The sequence below is a fragment of the Toxorhynchites rutilus genome, chromosome 3 (genome assembly GCF_029784135.1).
Source record: "Toxorhynchites rutilus septentrionalis strain SRP chromosome 3, ASM2978413v1, whole genome shotgun sequence".
Classification (NCBI taxonomy): Eukaryota; Metazoa; Arthropoda; class Insecta; order Diptera; family Culicidae; genus Toxorhynchites; species Toxorhynchites rutilus.
The window spans coordinates 131,379,402-131,395,105 of record NC_073746.1 but is presented as its reverse complement, the minus strand read 5'-3'; the positions used below and the strand labels follow the sequence as shown (position 1 = coordinate 131,395,105).

General features: G+C 39.1%; 1 long non-coding RNA gene across 1 annotated transcript; it reads right to left on the bottom strand.

Moving 5' to 3' along the window:
* Positions 1-14,816: 14,816 nt before the first annotated feature.
* LOC129775054 (uncharacterized) lies at positions 14,817-15,492 on the bottom strand. Its single transcript, XR_008742846.1, has 3 exons — positions 15,366-15,492; positions 15,156-15,305; positions 14,817-15,089 (listed from the first exon to the last, which is right to left on the bottom strand). It is a non-coding gene; the product is annotated as an uncharacterized LOC129775054 (long non-coding RNA).
* Between the last annotated feature and the right edge of the window lie 212 nt (positions 15,493-15,704).

The window sequence follows — 15,704 nt, the reverse complement described above, 5'->3', positions numbered from 1 at the left end:
ATTTCACCAATCCATTATGAAATGACTGAGCAATAAGCGTTTGAAATTGGCCAATTTTCACGATGTGCTCGATTTTCGATTATCAATTTGTACCCCAATATGTTCCCGGAAGACGTAATCCTACATCAAAACCTGACAGCACAATCGAATTGACAGCTTGAGTCCTGAGCGTGAGTCTGTTCTATATTGCCTTCGTTCAATTTGTGTTTTGTGTTGTGATAGGTTGGGATAGGCAGCAAAATAGTAGAGACCGACCAGACTAGAACGACACTTTCTAATCTGGCAGGACAAATTTGTGTTCGGTCTCATACAATTTTCGTTTATATATATTCTTTGTACTTGTAGTTTGGAAGTACTGTGGGAAGAGAGAAGAAATTGGAGACAAACTGGAATTCTGCGGCGAACAAGTATGAAGTGGGCCGTACAGAATCTGATGGCAAGCGTTAAACGAATGGTCCGGCATTTCGGATTCGGTCAACCGGAAGCTTATCTGAATATTCCTACTGTTTTTTATATTAGGTGCAGTTCAAAGAGAAGAGTAAGTTGACTTTCTTGATGAAACATTGATCAATTTAAACGTAATCTTATTTTACCAAATTTTGATCACAACACCCTTAACCCACCTACTACGATTCAGCTCTCCATTCACAAAAACGTTAGAAGACATCTCATACGACATATTCTGTCAATTTCGATTGTTTTGCAATGTATTTGCAATTTGAACCTTCCACCTTGATTCTCGATGAATGGTAGGTATCTAGAAAAATCCCTTTTTCAGCTTCTATCATGAACACGGAAAGAAACAGGAAAGAAACGGATCGTAGCGAAATTCTCAAAACTGAAAGAGAAACACTATCAAGACAAACAGATGTCAAAACATTACAGAACCGACCACTAGTGGCGCTGCCTCAGAATGAGCAGTAATTTCGGATTCAATGTGACTACAGATTTAAGTCAACAAAAAGAGGCGTTATATGTAAGCGATAATGAAATGATCTATTGTAAATTAATATATATTATATTAGAGAGAAACTGGATCATGTTTTGAGAACTACGATTAGCGCGTCCCACAACAATTGAACTGGGAGCTCCCACCAATAACGATGTGGAAAGGAAGAACTCGACTACGGGAGCCGTTGTTTTCAGATTATTATATTTTCAAATTATATACGGATTAACTCTGTTTGCAGAAAACTGACCACGCACACAATCTCAGTCAAAAGTGGCCAAGACAACACGCCAACGTGAGTAATTGCTGTCGGATCGTGCAACAGGCTGCGCAACTTTCCGAAAGCAACGTGACTTTTATGAGTGCTTATAAACATAGAAGTACGTTTGAGAAATTCTATATATGTAGATACGAAACGACGCAAAACTGGTTACCATATTTGTGGTCAAGGCGCACTCTCGGACTCCACGGTCAACGTCCTTCCACGGCTTCGGGTGGGACAAGAATGAGACCATCAGAGAAGATTATGTGTATTGAGCGAGCGACCGGTCGTCGCATGTGCGAATGGAGATGTGATTTGCATAAGGGTTAAGTGATACATTTATTCCGTCTCTTCTTTCCGACTAGTGATGATAAAAACGACTACCAATCAATCCTCCCGAACAGGCTTGTTGGTGGACAAGAACTGGCTGCCTTCTAGTGATAAGTGATAAAAAATGTGGCTGGTTTATCACATATAAATCTTGGGGCTCGGCGAAAATCATTTGCTTGATGACGCAATAAATTAATTTGTAAGCTCGCGCAGAAATGTCTAACAATCACTACATTGTTTGTAACTAATAACTGGAGTTCAAAAGATAAATAAAGGAAATAAAACATTTTCTCCTAACATGTGATGATAAATCAAAAACCACAATTAAGTCGGTTGAGATATATAGGGTTGGGGAAAAAGAAATGTCGTATTTCTGATAAAAATTTGACGCTTTATTTAACATACTTAAAATTATCCAATTTAAGTCAAAGATGCGTCGTTTTGTTCGCAAACTTGTTGCCATTTAGAAGGCAACTTCATTTTCCCCCCTTATAAAACCCCCCCTCCTTATTTGCAAAAAACTCAGACAGCCAGTTTTCGCAAGCCTCTTTTGAGGCCAACTTAGTATCACCAAGAGTGTTTTGCATGGACCGGAAGAGATGATAATCATTTGGAGCCAGGTCCGGACTATACGGTGGGTGCAACGGGACATCCCATCCGAGCTTCCGTAGCTTCTGGCGGGTCATCAAAGATGTGTGAGGCAGAGCGTTGTCCTGGTGGAAAACAATACCATTCCTATTGACCATTTCTGGCCGCTTCTGGTCAATCGTCTGCTTCAAACGGCCAAGCTGCTCACAGTAGAGAACCGAGTTGAGGATCTGGCCATAGTTGAGTAGCTCATAGTGGATGATTCCCTTCCAATCCCACCAAACACACAGCAAAACCTTCCTGGCCGTCAATCCTGGCTTGGCGATGGTTTGGGCCGGCTCACCGCGCTTCGACCACGACTCTTTTCGCTTTAGGTTGTCGTACGTGATCTACTTTTCATCACCAGTCACAATCTTCTTCAAAAATGGGTCGAGTTCGTCTAAAAGATTTTTTTTGCGTCAACTCGTGTGGCACCCATACATCCAGCTTTTTTTGGAATCCAATCTTCTGCAAATCGTTCCAAACGGTTTTATGGTCTATACCCAGTTCCTTGCTGTGGAGTCAGCCGTTTGCCACTGGCAAACGTCCGAGCATCACGGAGCCGTCGAAAGCACGTCTTACCTGTAGAACTGCTGATGAAAAGAAGGCAGAGCCAGAACGATGCAAGGGAGACGTAAGGCGTCGTTCGGTTGTGTGCTGCCTCGAGCATTGGTGTGTGTCAACTGACGTGCACACAGTTGAACTCATGGTAGACCCTCGTCGAGTTGTCTTGCTTAAACCCCACAGTAAGCACATCAGGTGACAACTTTCGTGCACACAGTTGAACTGATAGTAGACCCTCATCGGGTTGTCTTGCCTATGCCCCACATCTCCCCTCTTCTCTAAAAAAAAACGGGTTGTACTGAGGTGATTCGGTAAATTCTACAAAAAAAAATATTAAAACCACACCAAATAATCGTTCTCTTAAATTCACATGAAATGTAAGTGCCATGGAAAAACGTATTTTGTTGATAAATATATCTTAATTCCTTCATCTCTCAATAGCTTCTTTAGCATTCAATCATTTCCATTCCACAGCCAATCGATTACCATCTGATACCAGTTATGTCTTGGTATTTTTTGGTCAGACAAGCCATCAATCAGATGAGCCGAAGAGATACGCGGTACGAATCGAGCAGGGAATTTGCATTAAACACGAGAAAAAAAAACACCTTTCTAGGAAAAATCAGAACAAATCAGCGAAGCGCCGCCACGACCAGCAAAAACAGATAAACAATCGCCACTTTCGGATACACCCCCGAATCTTCGTATTATTTTCCTTTCCTATTACTGGGTAATCAATATTTATTTAGGCTGCCAATGTCGGGGCCGGTGGTCTAGACGATGTCAACCTCACGCGGTCTCCGCCGTTTCATGGAGATTATGGCTCCACAGAACTGTTACAACACATTCCAAAGTCGTATGTAATCCTTCTCTGTGTACTATTTTTTGTATGCGTCACATATTCATATTTATTTCGAATAAACACACTTCACTTTCAACTTCCCGAACGCCATTTTAGGCACATCTCACTTTTTTCATTTACATGCAACAACATTGACAATTCCGAAAAGAAGGGCAATGAAAACGACGCACATAGCGTATCCTTTTTTTTTTCAGCATCACCGCTATACTAGAGAGCCTCGATTGAGCACGAAACACATATTATGAACCGTAACTACTCCTTCAGCAATATATCCCCCGAGCTGCCTTTCCCGACCAAAAAGTTGTACATATCTGACTCGAACGGCTCCTGGCAGGATCGCCAAAATGTGGAGTCAGCCGTTTGCCACTGGCAAACGTCCGAGCATCACGGAGCCGTCGAAAGCACGTCTTACCTGTAGAACTGCTGATGAAAAGAAGGCAGAGCCAGAACGATGCAAGGGAGACGTAAGGCGTCGTTCGGTTGTGTGCTGCCTCGAGCATTGGTGTGTGTCAACTGACGTGCACACAGTTGAACTCATGGTAGACCCTCGTCGAGTTGTCTTGCTTAAACCCCACAGTAAGCACATCAGGTGACAACTTTCGTGCACACAGTTGAACTGATAGTAGACCCTCATCGGGTTGTCTTGCCTATGCCCCACACTTGCCAATCGAGCGAGTGCTCACATGCTGGTCTACTTGGATGATTTAAACGATTTTATCGGTTTCCACGACGATTGGCCTACCAGTACGGGGTGTATTTTCGACAGCCACTACACCAGAAATCGATCAAACCAACGCTGTGCTGTGCGAATCGTTACAGTATCGGGTCCATAAACTACACGAATTTTTTCGGTCGCCTTCGTTGCAGTTTTACCTCGCAGGTAGTAAAAACTTTAAATATGGCGAATTTCTTGCTTCGTGGACTCAATCTTTGACGCGCTATAACTTGAGACTGAAAAGGACAATCACAACACTGTGTAACACAGATTGTCGTCTTTAAATAGCCGTATAGTATGACCCGATGCGATAAGGGCATCCGCACCAATGCGTTGTTACAGATATTTTGACAACCCTCACCATAACGCAGCAACCCCACTGGTGGTTGCGGTTCAGGTGTGGGGAATAGTAATCGGCCTCTCGGTGAATAGTGAGTTAACAAATTTATACGCGATAGCAACCGAGCCAAGTGTTGCTATTTTCAACAAACGTCAAACATCTGTTGTGGGTTTCATTCGTCTTGTGTTCGTTTTTTGTGATTTTGCTCTGAAATATTATTTCGGAAGTGTATAAGTGTATTTATCTACCAAAAAATGAAAGCGACGAAAAGAGAATTAACTGTCAATTGTCATTTCTTCTAGTAATAGCAATCGTATTTAGCAACCTGCGGTGGGAAAAGTGATACTATAGCAACCGTGATAGCAACGACGGGTGCGCAAATCGATGAGTTAATAAATTAGCAACGGCTAAAACTCGAGACTAGAAACCTTGAATAGAAACGCACTGGTGCGGATGCCCTAAGTACAACAAAAGATATGTTTAAGTGTTGCCATATATTGACAATATACGACATTTCTTTTTCCACAACCCAATACTAATGCGGGCGCTACACGATTCGTCCAACGTTTTACTCGAATGTTGGACTCAAACATTTGATTCGATGAATCGACAAATGCTGTGACGAATGTGCTGCTACACGGTGAAGTGAATGTTCGATTCAATGCAATCGGTCCAAACAATCGGCAAGTATGTGGATCGAATGTTTATTGTTTTTATTTACCATCAAAAACGTTAGGAAACTAGATGACGATGCGAGTATTGAAATTGCTGCCGTTGCAATTGTACTGATATCGGGCAGTAAATTAAAAATACTTGAAATCAACATTATTAAACTGCAATATTTTGAATTTTATAAATCAATTTCATAGTTCTTTCATCTAAAACTTGTAAACAAACCAATCTGTCAACGAGATATTCGGACGAATATACGAAATTGTAGCAATTCATTGTGTCGCCATCGACCTTTAAAATGTTCTCCACAATCACGTTGATTTTCAGAAAGTTTACTTTTTATTTCATGATGTTTTACGATAAATCAAAAAAAGGTAAAAAAAAGTGATACTAAAATCATGCGGGGTAACGTTGTCCATAACTAGGGGTAAGATGGCCATATGATTCTAGTCGAAGATGCATGAAGGACAACCCTTGTGGAATCATTATAACTAACCCGTTAATTGTGGCATTTCCATTCAAAAGTGCGCACAGTTTGTGCTGTTTGGGAACGAACTGTTTGAGAACGAAGTGTTTACGGGCGAACTGTTTGCGAACGAACTAGTGCAGCTGAACTGATTTGCGCTGGACGGAATGGATAAATATAACGAGAACGCTTATAAGGAAAATAAAACGATATTGTCATGATGAGCAAAATGCATTTAACGCAGGGTTTATTTTGATAATGTATACTCAAATTTGTGTTAAAAATTAAATTAGATTTTCGTAGTTTTAAAAGCAAAACTATATATTTTCAATTTCATGTATTCTTTCAATTCCGCGTAACATTCATATATTTCCTGATTATCAGAAAAAAAGACGGGTGGGTAATGTCGGGGACATAACCGGAGTGACGTAGGACTATACAAAGGGGACAGCTTTTGTTAAATATATATTTTAAATATATTGTTTTATTTTCTTCTCCTACGTGAATACCTACCTATCTACCTGAAAAATGGATTAGTTTACTATTTACTCTTTATGAATATGTTGATGGTTCTGAAAAGAACCTTTGGTGTTGTGTTTTTGTTATCACTCGATATTCCCATCTTGTTCGGTTAAACCTTCCTGTTTAGCTATTGCGTTTGCCACTCGCCACAGCTTTCACAAAAAATGGAAAATTTCTTCCCATCCAGCTTGTGACATGTTGTTCAGTAAATTACATTTAATGCGACGTGCCGGAGAAACACTTTGCCACTCACTGAAACTAATTGTTGCTTTGATGAGCGCCGAACCTCAAGCTGCTCTGTTCTTGATGAGGGTTTTCTGATTGTCGTGAGCAGCTTTGCAAGCCAACTCGAGCACTCCGACGGCCGAAACTCTATAATCGCTGTTAGGTATACTGGTGCTCCGGCACCAATCCGTTCGGCCTAGTTACCCTTGCGGAGCAATCAGTGAATGCGACCAACAGGGAACTGGAGACTTGCACGGTTCGAGTGAGACTTTGCCCTTCACCTTAACTTGTCTTCCTTTGTTACGTCCACGATGCCGATGCCGTACAACCACACGGGTTTACGGTTTGAAAGAAAATAAGATATTTTTTTGAGGTCCGCGTGTTTTATACTCTTGCGGTACACACTCACAGGATAGAGACAAATCGGCAGACTCAGCCAGAGGGGCGAGTCCAACGAGACGAACGAATGAGCGTTAAAAGGGAGCGATGGCAAAAAAATACATGCATTACGATTTGTTCGCTCGTTGGATTCACATGCAGGCTAAAAAGGGTCCAGGATCACAAAATTATCTTCAATCTAAAGAGTTTATTGTTTTGTTATCACTCGATATACCCATCTTGTTCGGCTAAACCTTTCTGTTTAGCGATTGCATTTGCCACTCGCCACAGCTTTCACAGTTGGAAAATTCTTCCCATCCAGCTTGTGACATATTTTACAGTAAATTACATTCAATGGCACGTCGCATTACCACCACTCAGTGTCGGATTGGAGGTAATTTTAACCTGTAATTGAACATTTGCGATGACAGTGGTACAGTGTCGACTTTCAATGTGGGGTCATAATTTGGACCCCGAACTCTATGTTTACAAAAATGTCCAACTAAATATGTCGCATTACAGGTCCGTCCAATTAGCTAAATGTCGAGATAAGTGTAAATTACTGTACTTTCAATCTAGAAGCAATTTAAGAATTGGTGAAAATCAATAAGCTCAGAACAACTTCCAAGTTCACATACTCATCATATCCTGGCAAACAAATTATGAAAAAAACAATTTGTGTTTTATTATTATTTTGGATATTGTTTAAGAAAGCATTGAACTGTATTTCCTAAACTCTTTTTTGGAAGGTTTAATGGCCCTGAAAAGCGCCTTGTTTTATGGAATGGTTCCAATTTAGAAAACTTAGTACTCGTGGTTTTGAAAAAAAACCATTTCGAACGCCCTCGATGCCGCCTTGTTCTGGATTTGCCACCAAAGCAGTTTGTATAAAGAACAAACTTTTTTCTTCTGGTACCTGATGCCGTTTTGCGATTGCGTTTGCCACTCGCCACTCGCTGCAACTGCCTGTTGTCTTTATGTCCACCGAACCGAATGTGTTCTGTTCCGAATGCGGGTTTTCTTATCGTCGCGAGCAGCTTTGCCAGCTAACTCGATCACTTCGGCGGCCGAAACTATATAACGCCGGCTAGGTGGACTGGTGCACTGGTACTAACGCGCTCGGCCTAGCTACCCTTGCGGGGAACTCCAGATCAACACGGTTCGAGCGGGATTTTGCCTTTCCCTTCACTTTTCCTCCTTTACCATGTCCAAACATGGCTGCTTGGGTTGGTTTGTTGATGTGTTGTGATGCGAACCGATGTGGTGTACGGTTTGAATGAGAATGATCGTTACGGAAGGAAGGAAGGAAGGTATTGTATTATAGAGACTTTAAACTTGTGCAGTTCATTCGTCTCTAGCCTTGAGAAAGGCCCTTTGAAAACTCTACTCTATTCTACTCCAGCGCTACCACCTCCGCCCTCTTGCCTTGAGAAAGGCACTCGATCCCTCGCCGTCCAGCTCGTCCAGCAACGATGTTGTTCAGTCGGTGTCCACACAAAGAATGATCGTTACGGCAGCGGAGCGGGGATTTTTAAGCTGACTGGCTGGCTCGAGAATTACGCATGTGTGAGACTGCGACCAATGTTTCGTTCATTTTTTTTCTTTTTCCTTTCCAGTCGTGCTTCATTCTATTTCGCTGCTGCTCTGGTTGCCCGTTTTGGTCGGTACGATTTGAGGAGCACAAAATGGACCAATCAAAAATGGGCACATAGTGCATTTTGACAATGCTTGATATTTCACAATTATTCAATTATTTATCTCAAGAAAAATGAAATGTTATTCGTTATGATAGATGTGTAGATATATTTCCTATCAATTGATGCAAAAACCTTTGCGATCTATTGAGAAATGCTCGAGTTATAAGCGTTCCAAATCTTGCATTTTTTCCTACTTGTTCAGTGCCTAGATTTCCATTTCACCCCCTATATCTTCCGGTTAGACGTAGTCCTACGTCAAAAAAAAATCTGGGGGAAACTGGGGCGATTCATGGATTAGGTAAACATAAAATCTCATAGTGAGGGCAAAGTTTTTTCGTTGCTTTCAATTCATTGTTTGGCCTATTGCGTGTACGTGTTATCGTGATTGTTTGTATGATTGATTGTTAGTGAAAATCGATGCTGATTTGTTCCCCTGAACGAACATTATGAAATATGATCTTACATGGAACCTGTGTGTTGTCCAAAAAGAGAATATGAAAAATTTCACATATTTTGTGCACATGAAATTATTACATAAACTTTTGTTGACCGATAAACATATTTTCACATACAGTTCGCGACTTTTAAAGAAGAAGCAGCTTATCTTTCCCCACTAAATATCAAAAATATAAATCCCATACGTACACTATCCAATCCAACGATATCAATTAATAGCTGTCTATTGATGTTGGGTTCCAGCTAACATTCTATGTTGTTCTTAATAGAGCTGAACGAAAGAGCGAAAGAACGGTTCAAAAGAACTGATTCACTTAGATGAACGGTTAATGAGTGAACCGTTCATCAAAGTGAACTGTTTTGCCCATCTCTAAGCGAAACAGGCTATTTTACTCAATGGGACTTTGCAAATCGAACACCAGTAACGTGATTCCTTACTGATCTTAAGTTTTTAGCAATGCGAACATCTTAAACCCATTATCATCGCACATGAAGAAATTCATTATACGAGCTGGTAAACTTCTTCAAGCAGTGCATACGGGGACGCATAACATCATCTCAAGCTGTTTATAGTTTCTATTTGCTTGTTTTATTCTGGCATAGCCTCAAAATATTCTAAATATCTTGAAACTTGTATGAGAGTATGTTTGTGTTTCTCAAAAATTGCAAATTAAATAGCTAATGGGCACTGATTTATACGCATGACGAATATTCTCGTCAATCGCAGTTAACTGGTTAAAAATAATTATGTGGCATTTGAAAGAAAACAATCAAAATTATCATGAATTTATCATGCGCCTTGAGTTATTCAACCAATAATACAAGCGGAGTGATATTCTCAATGAACTCGTCAATTATGTGATTTGTGAATTATGTGGTATACAAGATTGAGGGTAATACAATACACTAAAATGATTTAACATAATTGCCCAATAATTGATTGTTTAAATAATCTGGAGAGTGATCGTCTTGCCCCGGGTGGCCGTCTTCCCCCGCTTTCCCCCACTGATCAAAGCACGATTGATGCGTTTAAGTCGAGCCTTACCCGCAATTACTCCAGAAACTGTGTAGCTGTATGATATTATTGTACTCTAATAATTTTCTACAATATACAACTCTACAATGAGTGCATCGAAAAAAGGAAGCAACTGGACGATTCCCGATTAGGAGGCCTTATGTCTAGCATGGTTAAATACATCGCAAGACGCGAGTGATAGCATAAACCAGTTATTGCAAACCATGTACGACCGCGTTTACGAAAGTTTCCTTGAAATCTGTACCGAAAAATCAATACCAAGGAACCCAGAACTTCGTGCCTCGAGTGGTATTGAAGCCAGGTGGCATTATATAAGCAAAATGGTCAGCCAATTCGCTAGTTGTCTGGCGCAAATTGAAAACCGATGTCAGAGCGGAGCTTCGGCTGAGGATTTTGTCAAACAAGCTGTTACACTGTTTGCATCGACGGAGAAATCACCCTACACATTAATGCACTGTTACGTGCTAATACAAAATGCTCCGGAACAGCAGCAGTAGCACTCCGTGAAGGTACGTATATCATTTCTATTAAGATAACCACACATTTTAATTAAATGTCTATTTCAGGCACCAGTAGACAACTCTTTGGGCTTATAAGGGCAACATGATTTCGCATGAAGTAGATCTAGCGCAGAATATTTGCAAACCAAAGGACCATCTCTCAGTAAAGTTGTGACCAGACTCAATGCACTAATAATTCTTTTCGCTATTGAGAGGAAGTCTAGTCGAATTGGCCATTAAGAAGGTTTTATTAAATCAATTAATTAAAAATTTGCTACTGAAAAGAGAATTTCTAAGATACTTCTAGATAACTAGATAAGATAGAATGAGCAAACCAAGAGAAAGATCCTCCGGACCTAGTCCAACGATGGAAGAGGAAATGTTGAAGTGCAATGGGTATTTTCATCGGGAATTACAAGAACGGTCAGAATCACCTAAAGAAGAAGTCGAAATTTGTTAAACAATTCAAGCTCGACATATGTTATGAATTCCTGACAACGAACTGAAAAAGTCGATTTGACAAACTGGCAACTAGATGTTTCGGAAAGGCAGCAGGGATTTGGAAATCAGCATTGCAAATATATGCAAATCAAGGGTATTTTTTATTGCAAGTCATACGATTAATTCTAGCAAATAAAATTTAAATTTGAAACTTGATTGTTGGTTGCTTCGTGTAATTTCATATCAATGGCAGATCATTTATTGTGAAACATTTAGCACAAGGGTAAGTATAAAATTGTAGATGGTAGCAGTTGTGTTAAAAATGACTTGAAATATGAAATGTTTATTTCAATTTTCATGAATAAAAAACCAATGTGTATTCCCGCTCGAGAACGGATCGTCCGGTTTAAGCTGTCTGTTTTGTTGTGTTCATTTTCACCCAATGAAAGTTTATACGGCGAAAAAAATTGGAAAAGTGGAGGAATATTCGAAAAAGTGATTTCCCATATGCTCTACATATCGTATTAGGTGCTATTAGGCCAATTAAAATTTGCATTGAAGCATAAAGTATCATGTTACGTTGGGTTTGAAGCGAAAATGGAAATGGGTTGAATAAACAATTAGAAAGTAAAATTATAAAAGAAAATTACCTCTATAATGAAGTAACATGCTTTTTCTGGTGAGGAGAATTGATATGTGTCTTATATTACAATGGTGAGTTTTCTCCTTATTTCATCCATTCATAACACAGGAGCCATTTCGTCCAGGGCCAGATGGCGGCTTTCATCATATCTCAGGGCCTTTTCAGGGCCACCAAATCGTTATCAAAGAGTCATTTGTTCAGTCGCTGGGAACGCAACGATTCAAGGACTTTCGACTCATTGAACAGCATAAAAATATTTTGCCCATTGTTTTGACGTGAAAACAAAAAAGATGATGAATTTGTGGATCAGCTAAGTCAGTGGTGCTCAGGTGTAGACATGGTGCGGGCCAAATCAAATATTCGGGCCCCAATGATCTTTACCCACTATACTGCCCATGATTGCATAGGAGACGTAATCGACAACACCATTATGTTGGGAAAACGCATTTTTGTTGTTTTTTAGCCTACAATCATAACCATGCAAATTTCCGATGAAATGATCTGTCCAGTTGAAGGATATTATCGGCAAAAAGAGGGCCTAGGTGATTTTGCGGATTATAACATATTTTTTCCATTTGGAAAACGCATACGTCTATTTATGCGGACAATCAATCGTTTCAATGAACATTTGTCGGCATAGCTAGACGTAATCACCAGGTTGCTCTGTTTGTAGCATTAGTATTTACAATTCCGACAATAGTCAAAACGTCTTCGTCGGTAGTTTCAGTTGTTATCGGATAAAATCAAAAAGGTTTGGAAGAAATTAAGTGAAATGTTTGGAAAAGGTGCTCCTGATTTGTTGCGACTCTATGATAGTACTTTTTCCTGAAGAATACTCTGGAATATGATAAGAACAACAGGTTCAATTGATTGAATTTGTAAAGGCAATCTACAATGTTGGTAATTTTAGCAACATGATTTACCGATATCACGATCAATTGCCGAGAGATGGTGGACTGACTTACTCCAACGGTATGAGTAAATACTGAGTATGTGGAATAATTCAATGTTAATACGAGGAGTTATAATGCTAAGAATCATTATTATTTTAATTTTACTACTGATCTGATTGTTTCATTATCTACTTAAAGATCCAAATGCAGAAATTTAGGTAATTATAACATTTAAAAACACAATTGTTTCTCTTTGTTCATCGTGTACAGAAAATAGGATATCATTCACTTTCATAATATGATTACATTATCTCGATTAAATTGGGCATTCATTCAATCATTCAAAATATTTTTTTTATTTTTTGGCTTTAGTATAGCCCAAGGCGCTTATATCAATGTATAACAGGTGAAGCAACATCATCACTTCAATAAGAAGGATGTTACGGTTTGTGGAGCGGGGGTTGTTTGTTTTGTTATTGCTAGGATACGCTATATTTGCATTTTCACATGCGAAAGTAGTGGAAATGAGAATGAAAATCTACAAAATCACCCCTTCTATTTCATAAAATTCGCGAAAGCGGAACATAGTAGGCATCGTTCGAATAAGCGTCGTAGCAGTTTGTAGAGAACCGCCGGCAGCGTTCTGATGCTGTTTGTAAACAATACCGACAGCATTTCCAATATGGCTGAAAGTGCATTTCATATGATTGTTTCACCTGGTACATATAGATGCGCCTTTTTTTTTATCCCATCCGTTTATTAGGCTCATTTAGCAATTCAGCTGTCACAGAGCCGAATTTATTCGTATACATTTTTATGTTAAGATGACTATTGTTGTATATTATTTAGGCTTAAGATTCCTATCCATTGATAAACATTTGTTTTTTTATGTATAACACAGTAGCTGTTTAGGCCTAAGAATATTCCAATTCTATCGATACACAACACATGCCGAGTATTCCATTTCTATCGATACACAACACATGCCGCCTTTTTCGGCGTTAGAATATTCCTATTGTTCGAATGTTCACAGTTGGACTGTTCACAACGGAACTGCTGATATGAGGCTTCCATTGCTGTGTTAGAATTAGCACCAATTACCGATGCAGCAGATCGTAATGTGAGCGGCAAGGGACTGGGATTACCGACACATGATGATTGTTGCGTGGACGTAGTAGCTAGAATAACACACAAAGATGGTCAGTTGAGGGGCCCTGAGTTATTAGATCATGATCGTTCGCTTAGTAGCGGACACGCAACCAATTAGGCTACGAAGACCCCCATAGATGCGCCTTGGTATAGCCCAAGATGTGTAGAATAAAGGTGTGACCGTGTGGTCAATAAGTGCGCGAGGGGAAACGGTATAAATATACAGAGGATTGTGGGAAGGGATTTGACTGCAAATAGAGATGTCTAAATTTTTCGTTTATTCGATTGTCGATTAATCGTGGGGTGATTTTTATATATTCGATTGATTCGAATAATTGTCTTTCAGTATTCGATTAATCGAGCGAATATTTATTTCTTGTATATAAAAGAGGAATTGGATTTTTGATTCACCCCCTCAAAGTCAGAAAATACCTTTCTCGCATGAAAAAAAATAAATTTATCCAGATTCTTTCAGGAGGTAATAGACAAGCATATTTGATGAATAAAAATCCTTCTACGCATATGTTCGAATTTCAACAATGAAATAGTTATGAACTATTTTTTTTTGTTTCGGACTTGTTGCCTCAAACTGGCTCTACTTTAAAAACTACTGTTGCTTTCATTTGAAATATGAGAAATTTTGTACAGGATATAGTAGTGGAACATCTAAATTTGTGGATTTTAACATTTTGGAAGTGGAAAACTTGAAAGTTAATAATATTTAATGTGTTATTATTAATTTTATTCTGAAAATTTATATTGAACTAGATCATTTCTATCAATTAAATTAAAGCTCTCTAACCGCAAAATCTTCAAATATGACGATTTTCACCCCACTGTACATGTAATAGCCACTTAAATTTCACCTTACCGTTAAAAGGTTACCTTCCTTCTTGAAATAAGTCATACTTAAAATATAAAAAAAACATTTTTCCAAACTGTATATAATCGAGTTCAAAATTGTATATAATCGAATCACACATTATCGAGTCTGTCGATATTAGTCGAGTCCGACATGCATTTTTTTGCACCAACCAAAATTTTTGCTGTTCAAAATTATCTGTTCTTCGAATGTTGTTTGTTGAAATAGCTGATTTGTTTGAATATCTCTGCTTGGTCATAGAATCATTGATCACTAGTATGGTATTTTTTCCTCGGCGCTCTGAATTTGACTACTACTATTTTAGAACGGGAGCTGAGACCACCTTCTTCAAGTCCGCATTTTACTCCTGCAGACCCTGAATTCTTCTTCCCAGTCTCCTCCACCACCTAGGAATCAAGCTTCTACCGTAAATGATTTAGCATATTCTATGAATTTCGACGAAACACCATGACGGTTAAACAAATTTTGCACTGTATTTTCTGAAAAAAATGGTTCCCTTTTTCATTAATCGCGATTACTTTGATAATTATTCGATGTATTCATACCTTGATTTTTCATTATTTGGTATAAAATTACTGTTACAGATATTCGATTATTTGAATTAATCGAACGATTAACCGACGTCTCTAGCTGCAAAACGCGGGTAAAATATCTCCATCACCAACCGACACTGAGAGTCGATTTATTCTCTTGAGCTGAAACATATAATGCGATAGAGTATATTACAAACCTAACTTTAACCGTAACAGACTTACCTTTCAACTTTTCAATGCTCTTATTCCCACCAATACAATTCCACACACAAAGAGCAAAAAAAAATATATTGCAAAATATTGCAGATTGTTTACATACAAATTCCAAGATGGCTGAAAGGCCTTTTTCATAAGTTGCGCTACCGTATTGTATCTATCGTGGTATAGCCCGTGGTATAGCAAATGAAACATGATTAGATTTATGCATGTAAAGGCTGATTAAGACGGTGCCAGTCAACGCGCTAGAAGAATCCAATCACTAGAGTCTAGTTAATAGAGCCATGTAAACACCCGGCTCCAGTTACTTGCGCAAGTATCGCACAAGTAATTGGCCACGCCAGC